Below are 21,750 nucleotides of genomic sequence, written 5' to 3'. Positions count from 1 at the left end.
TGCAGGTGGAGCAGGAGAATGGGACGGTCTGGAAGGCCGTCCAGCTGGCCCTACAGTCCAAAAATCTCCCGGCCTCCCGCTGGCAGGAGGTCCTCCCCGATGCCCTTCACTCCATTCAGTCGCTCCTTTGCACGGCGACTAACGAAACTCCCCATGAACGTCTCTTTGCCTTCCCCAGGAAGTCCACCTCTGGGGTTTCGCTCCCAACGTGGCTGGCAGCTCCAGGACCCGTCCTCCTCCGCAAGCACGTGCGGCTACACAAGGCGGACCCGTTGGTTGAGAAGGTACAGCTACTTCACGCAAACCCGCAGTATGCCTACGTAGCGTACCCCAACGGCCGCCAAGACACAGCCTCCCTCAGGGACCTGGCACCAGCTGGGTCCCCCCCCCCCCCCGTCCCCCCCGCTGTCCCGGCGCCACCCTCCTCTCCCCCCCCCTCCCCCCCCCCCCCCCCCAGCGCACCCCACCACAGCCCCTGCTCCAGGACGATCCGTCCTCCTCTTGGTCCCACCCGGGGATGAAAATGAGGTTGACATGCTCCCGGAGTCACCGACGACCGAATCGACGCCAAAATTGCCACCAGAACTGCGGCGCTCGCAATGACGAATCAAGGCACCCGGTCGTCTGAATTTGTAAACTCTTCCTTAAATTGTTAAACACCTGAACGTAAATAGTTTTCCACCACCCCCGCTGGACTCCTTTTTAACAGGGGGTGAATGTGGTAGTCACCACTTTTGTATTGTATGTACCGCATACAAGGGGTATTACGGTAAGGACCCTGTACTGCAGGTACGGGGTAGATCCCTGCCTGCTGGGCGGAGTATAAATGTGTGGGCTCTGTAAGGTTTTCGGGCAATTCGGCTTTTTGGGCAATTCGGCTTTTTGGACTGCCCAAGAATAAAACCCAGAGACTGTAAACTGACTTTTCAGCCAAGAGAACGTAACCAGATTTCCCAGCAGGCTTGATCCGCTGAGCTGAGTAGGGGCATAGGTATTTACAAACCCCCCCCTAGGAGCTACAAGGAAGAAGGAGCCAGACAACGAGATAAGATTAACACACAGACAAAGGGGCACGGTAATGCTGTAAGGGGCCTGCCTGCAAGCAGGACAATGGGATGGTCATAGCCCCATGCAGATGTAAATGACTTTGCCTCCACCAGAGCAGAATCCAATCAACACCCCATCAACATAGCAGCGATCTCCAGAGCAGATGGAAGACTTTGAAAATCTTCACAAGGGAGCTCAACCTCGTTATCTCAAAAGGCAGACTGGAGGCGGACCTAGGGGAGGTACTCCTATCTTGACAGGTCTGACAGGCTCAAAGGGGGCAGGACCAGCGGGAACTTTAAACCTTATGGATTCAATGCAAAAGGGGCTGGCCGAACACAGGAAAAAGCCAGGTAAAACGGATATAAAAGGGGCTGTGTTTCGATTGAGGGTCTCTTGGCTCGACCTCTCCACCTTTGACTTGACCTCTGCAGCCTGTGACTGTAAGTACCCTGCAGCAGCTTGCGAAACTCCCTTGACCTTGATAGTGGTTGAGGCGTTGGGGAAGGGGACTTGATTTGTGTTCTGTGACATTGCTAAAACTGTGTAACAATAAGATTTTTCGTTGTGTCCGTTATAGTACTTTCTGAATAGACTTAGTTTGTGTTAGAGTTTAAGATTTTATTATAATTTCTTCTGTTTGATGATTTTGACCTGGGTTTTGCAATAAACCTTGATTTGCTGATAATTGGAGTCGTTTAAATTCTTCAATCTCTCACCAGCGATCTCTGACCAAGTCATTGTTAAGATATTCCTCACCTTAATTCCGGGTTCAAGAATCTAGGGTCATCTTGAGCGATTCACTCAGGACAGGCTGCTGGTTAGGTAATAAACAGCAGCGTCCTATTCTCTCTCTTGGGAAAGCTACTCCAGCGAAGTAGGAACCGGGTGGGTGTTGCACCACCAGCAAGAGAGAGAATCACCTGGGCATTGGTGGGGGTCTGGATATCTGTGTGATATAAGCCTCAGGCTTCCGGTTAGGGATAAATGGCAGGCTTGATTCAGTGCTCTCTCCCGTGGAGGTGTCCCAGTGCGGCATCCCCTGGCCTCTGAAGTTTCAGTGCCAGCTGGAGAGAGACACACACAGATACTCAAACCCCAGATATCGGCCCAGTAGTGGAGTAGCAGAGATGGCACCCTCTACAGCTCTCCGAGCTGCAGCCATTTCGGCAGCAGCTGCGGGAGGCTACACATATCGACGTAATAAAGCCTTGATTACACTCTACTCTCGTCTCGTTGTAATTGATAGTGCATCAGCAATACAGTGGTGAATGGTTGCCATAATACGTTCACCACAGAGGTAACTTGATTTCACTGAGGTTTGTTGTTTTCAGGGGAATATCTACTTACGTTGCACTATGTCATTCACAGAAATTAGAATTATGCAAGAAAGCACTTATTTTGTGATGACTTGTTCAATCAGGGGAATCTCATTCACGTGGCCATGTACAAACAAAGAGATCTTTTGTGTTCTGAACAGAGATGGGGTAGAAGAGTGACAGCAGAGTTAATGAAAAATAGTTGATGTTAAGCAGTTGATGTTAAGTTGTGAGTGAAATGTTAATTCAGGTAAGACTTTTTTTAAAAAATCTGATCATCAACTTTCAAGATGCTTCTTGGCACAGTCTGGACAAAACTACAGAATGTGACAATTGATAACCAATAGAAAGCCTGCACACCTAAAGCTGGATGTTAGAATTTTGCCAGCAGATGGCAATACCACCACAATACTTTCCAGCTAGAATTGGTACAAATGCAGTCAACTCCTAATCAGTAATGCCCATTGTTTCGGTGCTATGCCTATTGGGGAGCAAAATAGTGTCCATTTCATCCCGGTAACCTTTGGGCTAGTCACGCCGGATGCCATCAGGGTGAAGACTTTTCACCATAAATAGCTGCTGGAGCTATGCACAATAGACAGATCACATGCAGCACTGATGTGATGCCATCCATGACATTTTGGAGATCAATGCTCCTTCTTTCAACATTGCATAATTAAACATATTTTCAGCAGCAAGAAGGGTCCGTCCCCCAACTTTCCCTCCCAGTGCAATTTAAAAGGATCATCAACTGGTAAGTTACTAGTTGATTTCTTCTCGTTGTTGCTTCAATGCCACAAATCTTAGCTGATGCCCATGGTTCTCTAAAGTTATAACTGTCCACATGATAAAAACATGGGGCGGGATTCTCCATGGCCCGACGCCGATATCGTAATCGGCGATTGGGCGGAGAATCCACTCCAACGCCCAAATCGGGGCCAGCGCCGGTTTGACGCTGGTCAGCCACGCTCCGCCCACTCGGAAGTGGTGTAATCGCATTGTGCGCCGCATGCTGTTGCAACGGTGTTGGAATGTCATGGGCAGGCTCTTCCGCGGTGTTCCGCCACCGATGGGACGAGTTCCCGACCGTGCAGGAACCCTGTGTGCCGGCTGTTTACTGTGTTCAGCGCCGCCACACTCGGCCGGGATCAGTGCCGTTGGCTGGGGGGTGTTTCCGCGAGGGCTGGGGGTACTGGTGGGGGTGGCCTGTGGGGTTGCGGATGGCAGGTTGGGTCCGCGCACGGCCGGCACCATGTTGTACGATGTGACCGCTGCAGGTCATCGCCATGTGCATGCAAGGCCATGGACCAGGCCATTCTCTGGCCCATCACCGGCCCTGAAATCGGTGAGGGTCCGGCGCCAATTTTCGGGTCGTAAAACACCCGCAAATTCTCTGTTTGACCCGGCACTTAGCCGCTGAAACGGAGAATCCAACCTCTGAGCTTTTTGACAAAATATTCTGATACTAAAATAAGGTATAAATGTAGGTATAAAATAATTTTTAATTAGAGTCTTTAAAGTAGATTATTTCAGTGTTTGTTTCCTTTATCTATGTCAAGCAAATGAAAGATGTCAGCCTTGCTTCATGGGCAGCACAGTAGCACAGTGGGTAGCACTGTTGCTTCACAGCTCCAGGGTCCCAGGTTCAATTCCCGCTTGTGTCTGTGTGGAGTGTGCACGTTCTCCCTGTGTCTGCGTGGGTTTCCTCCGGGTGCATATTGGTAATTAGACTTATGCCTCAGATAATATAGAAAAAAAAGTGAAAGGCTAGTGATGAGTCTTTTGTTTGGTATGACTAATATAGAAAAGCATCTGTCCTCTGAAACCATAAGACAATAAGACATAGGAGCAGAATTAGGCCATTCAACCCATCAAGTCTGCTACGCCCTTCCATCATGGCTGATGTTTCTCATTCCCATTGTCCTGCCTTCTCCCCTTATTAATCAAGATCCTATCTATCTCTGTCTTAAAGACACTCAGTGACTTGGCCTCCACAGCCTTCTGCGGCAATGAGTTCCACAGATTCACCATCAACTGGTTGAAGAAATTCCTCCTCATCTCTGTTTTAACGGATCGTCCCTTCAGTCTGAGGCTGTGCCCTCAGGGTCTAGATTCTCCTACTAGTGGAAACATCCACGTTCACTCTATTTAGGCCTCTCAGCATTCTGTAAGTTTCAATGAGATCCCCCTCATCCTTCTAAACTCCATCGAGTACAGACCCAGAGTCCTCAACCGCTCTCCATATGAAAAGTCCTTTATTCTGAGCATAATTCCTGTGAACCTTCTCTGGACCCTATACCAGCCCACTCTGCTTTAACTCAAAGCTCTGAGCTCTGATTGGGCAAGTACTTATTTACTTTAAGAAACCTTTTACTGCTTGTAAGGAGGCAAAGTGTTGAGTGAAACAAATAGATGGGCAGCACGGTAGCATTGTGGATAGCACAATTGCTTCACAGCTTCAGGGTCCCAGGTTCGATTCCGGCTTGGGTCACTGTCTGTGCGGAGTCCGCACGTTCTCCCCGTGTGTGCGTGGGTTTCCTCCGGGTGCTCCGGTTTACTCCCACAGTCCAAAGGTTAGGTAGATTGGCCATGCAAAATTGACCTTCGTGTCCAAAATTGCCCTTAGTGTTGGGTGGGGTTGCTGGGTTGTGGGGATGGGGTGGAGGTATGGGCTTGGGTAGGGTGCTCTTTCCAAGAGCCGGTGCAGACTCGATGGGCCGTGTGGCCTTCTTCTGCACTGTAAATTCTATAATTCTATGATAAGAAGAATTTCAGATGTCAATATTCTAGCACTATCTCTTCCATCTCAGCAAATCTTTTAATATTTTCCACATGAAAGCACATGAAAGCAACAAAATCAAAATCAAAACATTTTCAAAAATCCAGAATCAACTGGCATGACTCATAAAATATCTCTTACTTAGTTGTTGGAAAATGTGACTCCACATGATACTCTTGGGGAAACCTTCCCAAGTACAACAAAATGAATGACTCATGGGTACCGATCTTGAACATTTGATACATAAAGGTGAGGGTGAAACCACCATTATTTCTCTGCTTTTCTCCTGGGGTCTATCAATCAATTGTACTTGAGAGAGTGTGAAGGTGGTGACTTGTTCTCAGATCTCTGCTAAAGCCTCTTTGAACTGGTTGCCTGGATGCACACAAGGCAACCTGCTGAATTTCTGGCTAATTTCTGTTCCATCCCTTGGCTTCCATTAAACACAGCTCCACAGAGTTGCAGTTGAGGTCAGTAATTCAGCAGAGTGAAGCAAATGAACCAGTATCAAACTGTGTAACAAAGTTTTTTACTTTATATACATTTCATGTCACACAAAGCAAACTAAGTTTGCACATTGCTCAAGAGGCTCATTATTTCTCAGCAGTGCTCAGTATCAACATTTTCAAATCATTTCCTGGGCTTGGACTTGGTAAAGTAGATTTTTCATGGAAAGATTGATGTTAAGCACTGGAGGAGGTGATTCAGTTCATAGATTATCATAGAATTTACAGTGCAGAAGGAGGCCATTCGGCCCATCGAATCTGCACCGGCTCTTGGAAAGAGCACCCGACCCAAGGTCAACACCTCCACCCTATCCCAGTAATCCCATCCAACACTAAGGGCAATTTTGGACACTAAGGGCAATTTACCATGGCCAATCCACCTAACCTGCACATGTTTGGACTGTGGGAGGAAACCGGAGCACCCGGAGGAAACCCACACACACAAGGGGAGGATGTGCAGACAGTGACCCAAGCCGGAATCGAACCTGGGACCCTGGAGCTGTGAAGCAATTGTGCTATCCACAATGCTACCGTGCTGCCCTTATGGTGCCTGTGTTGATGCTCTCTCCTGTAATCCCATTCCTCCTCCCCCAAACTTTTATATTATCCTTCTCAAATATCCATGCTATTCCTTTTAAGTTATGTTCTAGTCAGTAGTTACCTCCATGGGTGGAATTTTACACCTCTCGCAGGAGCGGGTTGGGAGGTGAGGGAAAATAAAATTGGGTGCAATGGCAAGGATGCAGTGCCCATCACCTACCATCTCTACTGGTATCTAAACAGCAGCGGGGATGCATTAGGTGTCCTCACCACCCTTGGGCATCTTGAAGCTGTTGCTCTCTTTGGTTGTTTCTAAATATGGCGGTCAATATGGTCACCTTCCTTAATTCTAATTACGTTTGCTTTAGAGTCGCCAGGTATCTTTCGATACTGCCACAAGGTTCAAACCCGAATACTGATCAAAGAGTCGGTACACCAGTTAGTTAGTTCACAGTCAGTACTATTTATTTACACACACAGTAATATCTACTCATGCACGAAATACTACAGACTAAACTATCACTACTGCTAAAGCCTATACTTAGCTTCGGGTGCCCTCTCAGTCAGAGGAACAATGGCCGTTGTTCGGTTCTGAGGCTGCTGGGGTTGAAGTAGTAGAGGGGAACAGCTAAGGTTGTTCGTCTGGTAGCGAGCGTTGACCTTGGACTTACTTGCTTTTGGTGTAGCTGGTGGAAGGGTCTCTCCGCTTTGAGAGCCGATTCCAAGAGAGCGATTCTTTCTTGGGGCCTTCTTCTTATACCCGAAGGGGGCTTCACCCGTTTTTGGGCGGGCCTTGAACTTAGCCCCAATCAATTGGGCCATTTCTTGATCATTCACATTGATCCTGACCAATAAAGGGGTGGGTGCCCTGATGGCTGGGCATGTCCTAGGTGGCCATTTGCCTGCTTTGTTTTCTGCTTTCGGTTTGGGGAACTGTCGCCGCGAGGTCTGGGGCCAAATTGGTTACTTAAATATCTTCCTTTGTTCCCGGAGATGGGCCATCCATATGCTAATGGGCCTACAGTTTCGGTCTCGTCTGGGAGCTGTTTCTCCAATATGCAGACAGGCTCTGTGCCTGCCTGCTTTCTTAGCATTGTCCATTTTTCCCTGCAATCTTTGCAAATGTTCATTTTGTATCCTGGAAGTGGCCATCCCAGATGGCTACAACGCTTTTATGTGGTAAATTAATGGCCACTAAAGGGTCATAACAGATGGCATTTAACTTGTGGGGCTTGTCTGTAGTGAGGAGGCCTATTAGCAGCTGAGGAGTGTCCTGCCTATTTGGGCACCGTCTGTCTTCCCAAACCCACCCTCCATCCCCCTCAGCAGGACCTGACAAGCTGACCCCAGAGAAACCTTGGGCTTAGTTAGGCATCCAGCTCCATGACACCTGGGCATTAGGGACTGCCTATAGTCCCAGCAGTGCCCACTGCTCCCCATCCCACTTGCTGGGACTAGAGAGCAGTCAGACATTTGATTGACAGGCAGCTCTCTGAGGCGGAATTTCCTCCAACATGGAGGCAGAAGTTTCGCCTGAGTCAATGGCTCCTAACTAACTGTGGGGCAGTGTTTTTCAAACTTTTTTTCCGGGGACCTAATTTTATCAACCGGCCAACCTTCGGGACCTATGCCAGCCGACCTTCGCGACCCATGCCGGCTGACCTTCGCGACCCATGCTGACTGACCTTCGCGACCCACGCCGGCCGTCATTGGCACAATTAATAAATCTATACCTTAAAAAATCGTCTTTATACTGCTTTGTGCCTGATTTAAGCTTCTTCTTAATGGGCTGTTCACCGAGGCCCTGGAGCTCACACCAGCACTGCTTTGTCCTGTTGTGGACCCTCCTGAACAGTCACACCACCACTGCTTTGTCCTGTTGTGGACCCTCCTGAACAGTCACACCACCACTGCTTTGTCCTGTTGTGGATTCTCCTGAGCAGCTCACACCACCACTGCTTTGTCCTGTTGTGGATTCTCCTGACCAGCTCACACCACCACTCCTTTGTCCTGTTGTGGACCCTCCTGATCAGTCACACCAGCACTGCTTTGTCATGTTGTGGATTCTCCTGGGCAGCTCACACCACCACTGCTTTGTCATGTTGTGGATTCTCCTGGGCAGCTCACACCACCACTGCTTTGTCCTGTTGTGGATTCTCCTGACCAGCTCACACCACCACTCCTTTGTCCTGTTGTGGACCCTCCTGATCAGTCACACCAGCACTGCTTTGTCATGTTGTGGATTCTCCTGGGCAGCTCACACCACCACTGCTTTGTCATGTTGTGGATTCTCCTGACCAGCTCACACCAGCACTGCTTTGTCCTGTTGTGGATTCTCCTGGGCAGCTCACACCACCACTGCTTTGTCCTGCTGTGGACCCTCCTGATCAGTCACACCAGCACTGCTTTGTCCTGTTGTGGATTCTCCTGACCAGCTCACACCATCACTGCTTTGTCCTGTTGTGGATTCTCCTGGGCAGCTCACACCACCACTGCTTTGTCCTGTTGTGGGCCCTGCTGAGCAGCTCACAGCAGCACTGCTTTGTCCTGTTGTGGATTCTCCTGACCAGCTCACACCACCACTGCTTTGTCCTGTTGTGGACCCTCCTGATCAGTCACACCAGCACTGCTTTGTCCTGTTGTGGATTCTCCTGACCAGCTCACACCAGCACTGCTTTGTCCTGCTGTGGATTCTCCTGGGCAGCTCACACCACCACTCCTTTGTCCTGTTGTGGATTCTCCTGACCAGCTCACACCACCACTGCTTTGTCCTGTTGTGGATTCTCCTGACCAGCTCACACCACCACTGCTTTGTCCTGTTGTGGACCCTCCTGATCAGTCACACCATCACTGCTTTGTCCTGCTGTGGATTCTCCTGGGCAGCTCACACCACCACTGCTTTGTCCTGTTGTGGGCCCTGCTGAGCAGCTCACAGCAGCACTGCTTTGTCCTGTTGTGGATTCTCCTGACCAGCTCACACCATCACTGCTTTGTCCTGCTGTGGATTCTCCTGACCAGCTCACACCATCACTGCTTTGTCCTGCTGTGGATTCTCCTGGGCAGCTCACACCACCACTGCTTTGTCCTGTTGTGGGCCCTGCTGAGCAGCTCACACCAGCACTGCTTTGTCCTGCTGTGGACCCTCCTGATCAGTCACACCAGCACTGCTTTGTCCTGTTGTGGACCCTCCTGAACAGTCACACCAACACTGCTTTGTCCTGTTGTGGACCCTCCTGAACAGTCACACCAACACTGCTTTGTCCTGTTGTGGACCCTCCTGAACAGCTCACACCACCACTCCTTTGTCCTGTTGTGGACCCTCCTGATCAGTCACACCACCACTCCTTTGTCCTGTTGTGGACCCTCCTGATCAGTCACACCACCACTGCTTTGTCCTGTTGTGGATTCTCCTGAGCAGCTCACACCACCACTGCTTTGTCCTGTTGTGGATTCTCCTGAACAGCTCACACCAGCACTGCTTTGTCCTGTTGTGGATTCTCCTGTACCACTCCCTTCAGCAGGTATTGTTGTGAGATCCTGGCCTGTTTGTGTCTCTGGCCCTCTTTTCCTTATAACAAAACGATCCATTTAAAATTTTACTTGTTTGCTGCTGGCAAAGTGGAGGAATCGCAATCGCGCCCAAAGCACAATCTGTCAGCATTCGGGGAGCGTGACCTGCTCTCTGCCTCGCTTCAGACAGGAAGATAACATTGAATTTTTAAAAAAATCTTCTCCTGCATCAGCGCACTGACATGAGGAGGAGGCGGTGCTTCTCGCTGGGTGCCGCACATGCGACTGATGAGTGGACACGCATGCGCAGTGCGCCTGCATTTTTTAATAAGGTCGCAGCCGCCATTTCCAAAGCTGCTCGCAGGCGGCATTGTTAATAGCCGGCTGTTACATGTGAATTCACGCGATCGGGAACGCCGCGATGGATGGCTCCGCGACCCTCCCTGCACGTGCCCGCGACCCACCCGTGGGTCGCAACACCCACTTTGAAAATGCCTGTTGTAGGAGACCCAGACAAATGCAGATGGGCTCAGCCCCAGCATTTCAGCTGGAGGAGCAAGCTCACTGCCTCCCCAAGAAATCCAGGCCTACACTTACATTTACAAAGACTTTCTATAGATTTATTGTCGAAAGTCTAAATTTGGTCACCACATTGCCAAGATATGGATATTCCTGTCTTTGTCCCACAACTTTAGATCCATGATTACCTCATTAAAGTCATGTGCCAAATGGAAGACTGGCAATAGGACGAGGCAGTATCCTCCAATACTTTTTACATGTCCCACATTACTCACTAATTTCTTCAATTAGCCTCGTATACTCCGCATCAACTGTACCAATATCCTTTTAGTAAGATTATTTACATTTGACAACTAAGGTAAACAAATTTCCTGTGTAACTTTAGGTCAATTTTCTTCCTTGTTCTCTCTGATTCTTATCACATGATGCTATTAATACTTGTCTATCATGATAAACATCAGGTTTTGTTAAGGGGGTACAATGATATCTTGGCAGGGTAAACTGCAGACCCAGTGTCTTTCTGAAAATAATTGCCACTGGTCAAGGTTTATTTGTGCCTTTTCCGTGGAAGGTTTTCTTGCCAGCATACATATTTCACTAGAAACCATATCAGTTCTTCTAAAATGACTTACTCCAGCTAGTTTATGTAGAATTGTGATCACAAAACCTAAAGCAAATATTATTTTTAAATTAATTAATCTTACATTAATCATCACTGCTTTCTGAATGGAGATGGCATTTTGCTAATCTGTGTCACATACGTTTGAAGTGCAAACTCTATCTAGCACTGCACAGTTAACTGAGTCAGCAACTAACACATGTGACCAGTATAATTTGTTCAGATTCATCATCATCTTCAATCTCTTTCTCATAGTTCTCTTGCATCATGTGTCAGTTCAAGGACCTTAGCTCTCTGCCTTGGCTGTTTATTGTGCAATGATATTTCAATTCCTATTAACTGTTCCTTCACATTCCTGGGATTCATTCACCCACTATTGCTATTCCAATTCTGTCTTCTGCTGTAATAGCCAGATCTGTCAAAAGGCGTGTTCATCCTCATTCTGCCTGTCTTTAACCCTTCCATTGGATTAACGCCTGCATTCAGCGTCTGGACCATTTTGAAATTTGGTAACATTGAAATAAATTTCCCATCTCTCTGAGTAAGAGTTGTTGTCTCAGAGCAGGGTTAATCGGAGAGTGAGTGGCTGCTAATGATAGGCTGAGAAATTTAAAGCGCAGTGCAGTTGATCCATTGCCAATGTTGCGAGGCTCCTGGAGAGTCCCAGTGGATTGGCAACCCAACAAGTGATGGAGAAAGGCAACATTTAGAAATTTCTTTCACCCAAGTTTTTTTTCCAAGACAGTCGGCAGCCCATCTATCGTGGTCTCCTTTCCCCAATAAACAAACACCAGCTAGCCTGTCTGAATGAGACACATTAACACAGTCCAGAAATGTAAATGGTAGCACTGATCCAGGGATCCTCAAGTTGAATTTCATCAATCTTTTATACAATGTGTTAAAGTCCATGAGATAATCCTCCACAGAATGCCCATCTGTTTTCTGAAGCCTGTCAATAGCTATTAATCAAAGTCTGAACATGCCTTATAGGCATTTAACAGATCATCTTTCTTCCAGGTTTCATCCAAGTACTCTAACAGAAGGTCTAGACCTTTATCCTCATCCAACTGATGGGTATCCAGCACAAAAAAGCCTTTACTCCTTGTTGGCAGCAACAATGCCAAGTACAAGCTCTTTTCCTTTCCGGTAGAGCAAAACCCATGTTCACATGACCATTTAATTCTTCCACTACTCATATGGTTCTGAATCTGAGATCTTAGGAGCGTAAACATACCCCATCAATTTACACTTACTTTCTGCCATTTTCCACAGTCGCTATTAACATTTTAATTTGCTGTCCGATATTTTTTCTCTTCCAACCATTCTCTGCCAGCATGTTCAACTCCAGAAAGACAGTTGGAGAAGGATAGAAATGGAACCAATCGGTACACGCTTTTTTAATATATTTACAGAATTACACAATAAAAGCATATACCTCCTCGCAAAATTAAACATTTTTAACCTGTATCTATTTATAGGGCTCAGCTGCATCCCCAGTTAATGCTCACTATCTGCATACAATAAACATAATTAAAGCACAATTCACACCATTTACCTACACTAAAGCCCTCACCGTTTATTCCATCCCTTTATTGGCTGTGACTCATACTCATGGTATTGCTGCTCCCAGCTCTTGCCACCCAACCCAGGTTGGTAACCAGTGGTTACGGCTGATGTTGAGTGAGAAATTTGTCATACAGCAGGAGATCCCTGCCCCCATTTTGAAGTGTTCGTGAAGAGTCCAAAAGTGTTGGACAAAGGCAGCATTTAGAAATGGATTCTTGAGTGCATGAACTGACACCACAGCAACTTCATGATTGGGTCTACCACCTAAAAGGGTTAACAGTAAAACAAACATTTATTTGTCGGAAAACTGGATCAATTTTTTTGCTCACCTGGAGCTAAATTATCCCCTTCCCAGCGCAAGTATGTTTTTTTAAATCCATCATTGCTGGTTAAACGCTGATAGAAACAATCATTTTTTTTCCTGCTCTACTGCTGATTAAAAGTGAAAAGCTCTGGAGGGCCTGTGAACAATGAAATACTAAGCAGATGAATCACTGGAGGATTATATCCACCTCCACATTTACTTTGCCACAGGGCAAATTGATTACAAGGCATGAGATTTGTTGATATTAATCCCAAAGAATACCAACCCGTTGTAGACAATTTGGCGCCGATTTTAGGTTTGGCTGAAAGTGGAGGCATGGAGTCTGATAGTGCATGGGAAATGCAAAAATAGGTTTAGCACAACCGTCAGTGTCTTTTTAACTCAATCAGTGGAATAACCGTCACCAGACCCACGGGGACAACCTGATTGATCTCCTTTGGGGGCTCATGGAATACAAGCTGCCCCGCTAATGGTCAGAGGCCCATCAACTGGGGCTCATAAAAGCCGGCCGGGATTGGGACCGGCATGATCGGTAGTCCTGGTTGGGACCTTTGTGCTGCATGCAACGTTGCAGCCTTTTCTTTCGGCAGAAAATAAATTGCGGTTTGGATTTATCTTCTCGGGCTCCTGAACGTTTATAATCAGCTTATTATCGTTTTACTTCCACATTTCCTATCTAGTTCACAGAAGCTGTGGTGGTGGGCGTTGATGGACCAGACTCACTGGACTGCCTTCTGCAGGGCCACCTCTCGTCTCCCCAAGTGAAACTCAGCTGCCTTCCACCAGCCATGCTGCAACCTTGAGAGTATTCTGCATAGGAGCACTACGCTAGACAAAGTCACACACAAGGCAGGCCCTCAGGGATTGTATATGTTTGAATAGTTCATTTCTATTTGTACACTTGGCTGTGATGTTGGATAAAGATGTTAATGAGAAGGTTTTCACCCAACAGTGAGTGGGTGGCTGTTTTCACTCGATGGCGGAATAGGAATCGTTGTGATGAAGCATCTCAGTTAAATGTGACGGTGAGGAATAGGTGGATCTGTGATGGTCACGGGAACAGTTCCATTGAAAATTGAATCTCTGAAGAAACACTCCGACTGCACCTCTGGAGCTATGGAGTCATTATGGAACTGTTTCAATGGATTCAGTTAAAATGCCATGGGAGACGAAGGCCACTTTAGGACCCAAATTTGCATGATCATTAATAAAAGGAGTGGGACTGGAGGATTTTAATCGTGCATTAAATGCCCCCAAATATTTTAATTTCTATTTTAACCATTTTATCATCTCATAATTTACTGTCTGCCCTGTCCCCTCCTCCTCCTTTATCCCTTGTTGGATTGATACAAGCAATATATCTGCCCTAATGGTGACAACATTATGGAAGATGCAGCAGATCACCACTAATTTTAAAACCTGTTCTGATGTGTCCTGTAGGGCAGTCAAGGCAGCAGCTGCCAATTGTCCGTTCAACTTGGTGAAATTCAGCGGCCAAAAATTAAAGTCCACTTTTGGACGCATTTGGGCGGGGTACTTCTTGGCGGCCGCATTGACAAGATCGTGTCCTGTATTCAATGGCACTTAGTGCCAAAAATGAGCCCTCACATACACCTCGCCATTCCTGACTGCCTCGCCATCTGATTAGCCCGGCTCACACCTCAGCTGCCCGCTGAGGGGGAGCTGCTTTTAAGCGCTCCTTACCACTCACTCCCAGTCAACAAATAAACATGGCAGTGCGCAGACCTGCTCCTCGCTTTGGAGATAGCAAGCTGACCAGGCTCACAGATGCCTGTTCCCCCGAGGGGGTCAGAGAACCAGCAGCAGGGTCAGCAATGCCAACTGGGAGGCAATGGCAGCTGCAGTGAGTGCAGGCAGCATGACCGCTGTCCAATGTCAGAAGAAGGCAAACAACCTCCAACAAGCAGCAAGGGTAAGCTGCAACTTCTCTACTGGCATCAGTTCAGCCTGCCACCCGTCAATTTCCCAACTCCACCCCACCCATCCTCCTCCCCATTCCACTGGCTGGCACTTCACCCCCCCCCCCCCTAAATCCAATCATCAAACTTGTACCTCAGAACCCCCTGGCACCCACAAGCATAATCCCTTCATGTCTATGTGCGGTACCCACACATGTCACCTGCTATAGATTCCCCAACCCATTAACTGTGCGGCTCACATGTCCTCTCTTTGTCCTCGCAGGAGAAGAAAGCTCATAATAAGAGGGTGAAGTTGGGGGGAAGAGTCCCAGAGATCCGGGTTCATGCCCCCAATGAGGAATGGGCCCTGGAGATAACGGGGTTGCTCGAGGATCGGCTGCACCAGAGAGGTGACGATCACAGCCCCTTCACCCAGATGAGCTTTCTTAAGTGAGTTGTTCATGTCCCACAAAATTAACCTTTCCCTTTCACTGACCACATGCCCATTTTCTTGCAGGATCACCATCTGATAAGGCTGGGCCATCCGGCGATACATCACAGCTATCAGACCCATCTTCCACCAGTGCAGAGACACACACCTCGGAGGACAATATTAGTAGACAGGCTTCGGGGCACAATCTAGTGAGCACCAGACAGCTGCTGATGCACATCAGGTGGAGGCAGGAACATCCAAGGGAGGCAGCAGTTGGAGGTCTGCTGGATACCAGGATATAGCTGACTCACAACCAAATGAAGAGCTTCTGGACGGTCCTCCCTGAGCTCATGCAGATGATAGGCCAGAGCCATGAGATTCAGGAGGGGATGTCCAACGACTGCCAGGCTGATTGGTGGAGTCCCAAAGCCTTCAGATGCTGAGGCCAACACTGTTAGGGTGGCGACCCCAGTGGAAAACCTGGAGCACGATGTCAATCTGTGACGACCATGACTGAGGGCCTCAACATCATTTCCCAGTCGATCAGGGATGTGTCCCAGACATAGGTGGACATTGCCGAGCATTCCAGAGCATGGCCCAGCCCTTGAGGGCCATCGCTGAGGGCGCCAACACCATGGCACAGACAATGGAGAGACTCCAGGACTGGTAGAGCCAGATGACTCAGAGACTTCAGGAACTCACTCCAGCTGTCCCTCCCTCCCATGGAGTTCCCCAGGGCCCTACAGGCACCCTCAAGGAGGAGGAAGCACTGGAGGCCAACTACCATGGAAACTACAACAGTCTCCAGTTCTTCTGATTCCCCCACCCTCCCCCCCCATCCTGACATGGGAGCATCTCAAGGGCAGCGGGCAGAGCAGGCTAGCACGGTGATGCCTGTGACACTGGTAAGCTGGCCGGGGCCCTCCAGCTCCAGACCGTTCAGCGACATCCACCATGGGCATCAAAGGCCACAGGGCAGGGAAAGCAGCAGGCTGCCTCCACCTCTGATGCGCATCCTGTGGACACACCTAGACGTAGCACAAAACCATGCAGGATCAAGAAGAGTGAGTGGAGTACTGAGTGAGCACTGGTGAAGTCACTATCCATAGCTAGTAGAAATGGAAATCTGTCACATTAAAATTTTCATCATTAAACCATTTCACACCTAAAACATGTGAAGCCTCTGTCACATTAATCATCACAGCTGGCCTGCCCGCATCCACCGCACACACTGCCCCTCACCCCCCGCCCCACATTTCTCCCCCTCCCAGCACAGCGGTCAAAGTCAAAAGCCCCCAATGCAGACTCCGCTCAGAGGATGGGTGTTAGCGCGCTGTCGGCAGAAAGACAGGAGTCAGACTTTGGCATTGACTGAGGAGCACCAGAGCTTTCCTCACAGAGAGTGATCATCACCCTCCTGCCTTGTACAGTGACCCACTGACAGTGCTGACACAGGCCCATCACCATGGAGTGATGTTACACAGACCTTTGGCGGGGGAACAAGGTGGTCGGGGAAGGGGCAGTGTGATGGAGCGGAGAAGTTGTGTTGGGGACATGGGGAGGGAAATGGGGGAGGGGTGGAGGGGGAATGGGGGAACTGGAGGTGGGGCAAATGGGGGCATTCGGGTGGGTAAAGGGGCAATGGGGTGCAGTGGGAGGGAGTTGGGCTGGGAGGTGTTGAGCTGATGGACGCAGTCTCGTCCTACATGCATGTGGAGGTGATGAGGACCTCCGTTGTCCTCCTGGCATGTCAGACCCTCGCTGTAGCCTGCCTCCATCCTCCAGCCCCTCCACACGGTCATTTTCCAGCCTCTCCTGGTCCGCCTCCTCCTCAGATAAGGCTGCATGTCTCTCCACCTCCTCCCTCTCCTCCTCCTCCTCCAGCATGTCTCCCCAATGCTATTTCAGATTGTGGAAGGCACAGCAGGCCACCCCAAAGTGGAAGACCCTCTGTGGCATGTACTGCCATGTACTACCATAGCGGTCAAGGCATCAGAACCGCATTTTGAACAGCCCAATGCACCACTCAATGAGTACTGCATGGGTAGCAACGTGGGCCGTATTGTAACGGGTCTCCACCTCTGTCTCAGGCCTCCGCACCAACGTCAACAGCCATGTCCTCAGCTGGTATCCCTTGTCCCCCACAAACCAACTTGGTATCATGGGGTGGTCCTCGAAATTACCTGGAATCTCCAAGTGCCCCAGGATGTAGTTGACATAGCTTCCAGGGTAGCGTGTACACAGTGCATGATTCTGAGATGGTGGTCGCACGTGGTCTGAACATCCAGGAATGGAACCCCTTCCTGTTATTATAGAGCATTCACTGATGCCCCGATGCTCACAGGACGACATTCGGTGCTATCGATCTCCCTCTGTATCCGGGGTATCCTGGCAATGGGGATTCTGCAGCCCGGGCATCTTGGTGGGTCTGGTCCAGCTGAAGGTGATAGAGCCTGATGCCAAGGCATACAGAGAACCATTACCTCCCGGATGCACCTAAGGGCTGAAGATTGGGAAATATCACACAGGTCCCCACCCGAGCTCTGGAATAACCTGGTGACGTATAAGTTTAGGGCTGCAGTAACCGTCATGGCCACTGGGAGCGGATGACCCCTCCTCCACGGGTTGCCATATCCGTGAGGATGTGGCACACGTGCCGCACTGTCTCGCTGCTGAGATGGAGTCATCTGCAGCACATGATGTCCATTAGCTGATGGAATGACCAACAACACCCATACACCTTGGGCTGTCACTGGCCTCCTCTTCTGGGTTCCTACTCAGCCTGATAGGCGGTCGGGTCACCAGGGTGTGCGATGGCCCCCTGCCCATGGGGTGCCACCTCCAGCCTGTGTTGGCATATCTGCATTCTATGGCATCTGCCCGCTGCCACAAGGAATGTGAGGGCAGCGTCCGCAGGATCCACACCAGCAAACATTGTTTTATCTAGAAAGGACTGGAGAAGGAGAGAGACCGACAAACATTACAGCCTCCATCCCGGGACTCTTATATCACCCAAGCCGCCCCCACCCTCATCATATCTGACCCGCCTTCTCTCAGAGCGCCATCCAGCAAGCCAGTTGTGCTGGCAAACCTTGCTCTGCACCCCCCCCCCCCCCCCCCCCCCGGCCACATCAGCTGGACAGGCTTTGTGGGATCAGGAGGTGAGTTACTCACCGAAGGATTCCTGGCCTTTGACCTGCTCTTGTGGCCTCAGTATTAATGTGTCTAATCAAGTTCAGTTTTGGAGGTTGAGTGGGCTTGGGCTGTGGGTAAGGGGTTGACCCCAGGATCCACCTTTAGATGGGGGTCCTGTGTCTGGACTGCCCCTCCCAGCACTGGGCAACCTGAAGATCACTCTTGGCATGGTGATCTCAGTAAGAAGTCTTACAACACCAGGTTAAAGTCCAACAGGTTTGTTTTGATGTCACTAGCTTTCGGAGCGCTGCTCCTTCCTCAGGTGAATGAAGAGGTCTGTTCCAGAAACACATATAGACAAATTCAAAGATGCCAAACAATGCTTGGAATGCGAGCATTAGCAGGTGATTAAGTCTTTACAGATCCAGAGATGGGGTAACCCCAGGTTAAAGAGGTATGAATTGTACCATGCCAGGACAGTTGGTAGGATTTCGCAGGCCAGATAGTGGGGGATGAATGTAATGCGACATGCATCCCAGGTCCCGGTTGAGGCCGCACTCAACTGTCCTGGCTTGACACAATTCACACCTCTTTAACCTGGGGTTACCCCATCTCTGGATCTGTCAAACTTGTCCAGGATGGCCAGAAACTTTGTCTTGTCCTGGCCTTCGGTGAAGTGAAAAGAATTGAAGAGTTCGATGGCTTGATCACCCGCTGTTGAGAGGAGAAGCGCGATCTTCCTTGCATCAGACGCACCCACGAGGTCTGAAGCTTCGATGTACAGCAGAAACATTTGCTTGAATGTCCGGCAGTTGACACTGAGATTCATAGAATTTACAGTGCAGAAGGAGGCCATTCGGCCCATCGGGTCTGCACCGGCTCTTGGAAAGAGCACCCTACCCAAGGTCAACACCGCCACCCTATCCCCATAACCCAGTAACCCCACCCAACACGAAGGGCAATTTTGGACACGAAGGGCAATTTATCATGGCCAATCCACCTAACCTGCACATCTTTGGACTGTGGGAGGAAACCGGAGCACCCGGAGGAAACCCACGCGCACACGGGGAGGATGTGCAGACTCCGCACAGACAGTGACCCAAGCCGGAATCGAACCTGGGACTCTGGAGCTGTGAAGCAATTGTGCTATCCACAAGGCTACCTTGCTTGCCGGAGGGCCTGAGCTGGTGAGGAGCCTGACTCTTCTCCATGGCATCGGGATACATTCGCTGGTCGTCACGGAACGGACTGAGGTAAACCACCTGGATTAAGCAGTCTCCTGGTGACGAATGTGATATAAAATAGTTACTTTAGAGTTGCTAGTTAATGTAATGTAGAAATAAGCCACTTTGATTCTTGCAGTTAGGGACAAAGGAATTTGAGACCGCATGGAAAAAGCAGGAAGAGGTGTGTCTATGAGGGTGATGCTTCATTGATAGGGGCCAGAGAAAGGGATTGGAAGTGAGCCAATCAGAATAGATCGAACAGGTCAGGAGGGACATAGGCTGACCTATGTCCGTCGAGTATGTGAAACTTGATACCATTTGAACTGATTTTGCAGAGATCCTTTTGTCTGTTAGTTTAGTCGTTTTCTGGAGTGTAAGAGGCTGGATGTCCTGTTACATTTCTGTAAGATGATTCAAGCTTGCAAGCCAAATAAATAACTTCTGTTTACGTGCGAATCCGTCTCAACTTTTATTGAGGCCAGACTGACAGAGAAAGAAATTTGAAGATCAACATTTGGTGCCGAAAACCGGGATTTCTCTGGGCGATCCTGATCCAACTGCGAAATCAGAATTAGACTGATTATGAACAGGAGGACGGGAACAAAGGGCCCTCAATGTAGAAATGGAAAACGACCAGCATTGATTGTTCCCCTCTTCTTATCGTCTGATTAGTCTGGTCACTCGCGGTTGGCACAGAAAGACCGCCTCGACGAAATCACAGGTCAGTCTGGGGATTAGCACTTTAATTGATGGGATTTCATATTGTTGTTTCGGCTTGGGTTAGGGTTTTGGGCTGATGGGACTTTAAATAATAAAGGTTCAGTCTATTATCAGGGTTCAGAGGCTGATGTGACTTAAATAATAAAGGTTCAGTCTATTATTAGGGTTCAGAGGCTGATGTGACTTAAATAATAAAGGTTCAGTCTATTATCGGGGTTCAGAGGCTGATGTGACTTAAATAATAAAGGTTCAGTCTATTATCAGGGTTCAGAGGCTGATGGGACTTTAAATAATAAAGGTTCAGTCTATTATATGGGTTCAGGGGCTGATGGGACTTCAATAGATGGGGGTTCAGTCCAGTATAACTGTTTTTAAATCTGAAGATGGTTCAACTCTATGTGTGAGTGTTTTAAATATATAGTTGATTAAGCTAAAATTGTCTCCTTGGACTGTAAAGTTCCGAGGTCTAGTTGAGATTGTGAGGTTGAAGCAGAAGTCTCTCAAAGGGTTAACAGCAGCAGGCGGAGTTGAAAACAGACAGTGCTTCTCACTCAGGCCTTGAGATAACAGCACCAGTCTGCAGTGTAATCGGATACCTTTCCTTTGAGTCAGTGAACACCAGCAAAGTTACGTTTTGAATTAATTAAAGGAAACCAGTGGGTTTCTCCACCTCTTTGATAAAAGTTATTATTTTCGAAAGCAATTGATTGAAATTGCCAGAATCTTAAATTTTACTTACTTGAAATAAGGTTTATCTCATTTTATCTGGAGATTAATAGAAACTTAAAGAAGATCATGGACACCATTTTAAAAAGTGTCAATCTGGAGATGATAATTGATTTTGCTAATACTTATGATAGTTGATTTTGCTAATACTTATGTGTATGTAACAGAAAAAAAACTTGTTAAAAAAAAATTGTTAAGATAAAGAAATAATTAAGTTGTAAATGTTATACAAGTTTGTGTTAAGCAAATTGTAAATTTAGTTCTGAGTTGAGATCAGAGCTAAGCTTGCAAGTTGCAGTAATTCAATTTGAATTTTCAAACATTTTTAAGTTTAAAAAAAAAAAGAGAGCAAATAGAGAAAAGAAGGACACAGATCTTGAATGCGTTGAATAGCACATTTCAAAGGCCCATAAATCTTTCTGTTATCTTAGACCTAAAACCTAGGAAGATTGATGAGCCATAGGAATGTCTGGGGCGTTTTAATGAAATCTACCGGGGGCAGTCAGGCGATTTGCTGTATCAAACTGGTCAGAATTCCCCTCAATACTGTGCTATGTTAATGCATTGCCTACCACCTTCTGTGGTTACTGCTGTGAAATGTAATAACATGAATTGGACAGAGAACGACCCTTCCCAGATGGCAAGGGCAGTCAGATTTTACTGGAAGGAGGGTGTAGGCCAAGAAGGAGGCTCAGTTACAAAGGTTAAGACTGAGTATGTAATGAAAAAGGATGATCTGCGATCCCAACAAGCGGCAGAAATGGTAGTTTACCAGCAGGAGCTCCAATATAGTGACTTTGGGTGGGTGGATCAGCGAAGAGGAGGATGAGACAACAGTGCTATATTTCTATCACCCCCCAG

The sequence above is a fragment of the Scyliorhinus torazame genome, chromosome 8, assembly GCF_047496885.1.
Source record: "Scyliorhinus torazame isolate Kashiwa2021f chromosome 8, sScyTor2.1, whole genome shotgun sequence".
Classification (NCBI taxonomy): Eukaryota; Metazoa; Chordata; class Chondrichthyes; order Carcharhiniformes; family Scyliorhinidae; genus Scyliorhinus; species Scyliorhinus torazame.
This window is presented reverse-complemented; position numbering follows the sequence as displayed.